The sequence below is a fragment of the Rattus norvegicus genome, chromosome 10, assembly GCF_036323735.1.
Source record: "Rattus norvegicus strain BN/NHsdMcwi chromosome 10, GRCr8, whole genome shotgun sequence".
Lineage (NCBI taxonomy): Eukaryota > Metazoa > Chordata > Mammalia > Rodentia > Muridae > Rattus > Rattus norvegicus.
The window spans coordinates 107,579,034-107,580,497 of record NC_086028.1 but is presented as its reverse complement, the minus strand read 5'-3'; the positions used below and the strand labels follow the sequence as shown (position 1 = coordinate 107,580,497).

The following is a 1,464-nucleotide window of genomic DNA, read 5'->3' as shown; positions in this document are numbered from 1 at the left end:
ATTTGATTGCGACTGTGCCCTAGTTCTTCCCCATTAAAGTAAGAAAGTATTTATTATTTTAATTTCATAGGGCCCTACAGTTGGAAGATTTTGGATTTTAAATGAGATTGGCTGGTTTAAAGAAATTAAACTTTTAATGTGTTTGAATTTGTAAAGACTGGGACTTTTAAAGCTATTTATATTTTTAATGTGAGATCTTGAGGATGATAAAAGGTGAGACTTTAATGGTGATTTTAATGGTTTTGTGTCACGCTGACAGAGTCAATTGTGCTGAATAGTTTTATGTCAACTTGACACAAGCTAAATCAGTAGAGAGTAGGGAACCTCAATTAAGAAAATGCCTCCAAAATGTCAGGCTGTAGGAAAACCTTTAAGGCATTTTCTTTTCTTTTTTTCTTTTTACGGTGGAAAAAAGTATATATTTAGAATTAACCATCTGGACTCACTTTAGACGATCCCAATCTTGTTGGCAACATCTAGAGCCTCATAATCAGGAGCCAAGCGAACATACGCCTTCTTCTCTCCGTCAGGCCGTATCAGAGTATTGACTTTGGCCACATCAATGTCATAGAGTTTCTTCACGGTCTGATCTGGTGCTTGTTGACCTTGACATCCACAAAGAACACACGCGTGCTGTTGTCCTCTATTTTCTTCATGGCCGACTCGGTGGTCAGTGGGAATTTGATGATAGCATAGTGGTCAAGCTTTTTCTCCTGGGTGCACTCTTTCGAGGATATTTTGGCTGCCTCCAGAGCCGCAGGGTCTTGGGCCGCCGGAAAGTGGGTGACGTTCGGATCTTCTTTTTTGTGGCTGTGGACACCTTTCAGCACTGCCTTCTTAGCTTTCAAGGCCTTCGCTTTGGCTTCTGCTTTGGGAGGGGCAGGAGCTTCCTTCTTCGCTTTCGGCGCCATCTTGGCCAGGCATTTTCTTAATTAGTGATTGGTGGGGAGGGCTTAGCCCACTGTGGACAGTGCCATCCCTGGAATGGTAGTCATGCAACTTGTCTGTCCCCTTTCTGCTTTCCCTCACCTGGAACTATTCAGACTTTGAAGTTCCAGACCTGAAGATACGGTTTTCTAGAAACGGAGTTCTTTGTCTAGGATCATTAGAGCACATTCAGGGTCCTTCATAAAGTGTTTTTTATCTTCCTAAAAGGAAAGTTTTTATCGCATTAATTTTCAGATTTTGAAAAGGTTACTGACATGTGGCTGAAGATATTATACTTTGGGTCATTTCCTCTGAGCAAGCACTTGGTGCCAGCAGAGTAAAGAGCAAGTCTGAGATCCAACTCACAACTATCAATGTAACTACAAGGTAATTTTTCCTTTTGCTTGGTTGTTTCTCCAGCTGTGTGCTTCGTTGGGAAAGGATTTGACCATTCTAGGCAGCTGTGTTTGGTGCTCTGAGAGGCAACCAGACATAAATAATTCATAGAGTGTGACTGCTGGCTGGGAGCTATCAAAC

At 42.0% G+C, this 1,464-nt stretch overlaps 1 pseudogene; it reads right to left on the bottom strand.

Moving 5' to 3' along the window:
* Nucleotides 1-402: 402 nt before the first annotated feature.
* On the bottom strand, nt 403-1,044 carry Rpl23a-ps13 (ribosomal protein L23a, pseudogene 13; annotated as a pseudogene).
* Between the last annotated feature and the right edge of the window lie 420 nt (nt 1,045-1,464).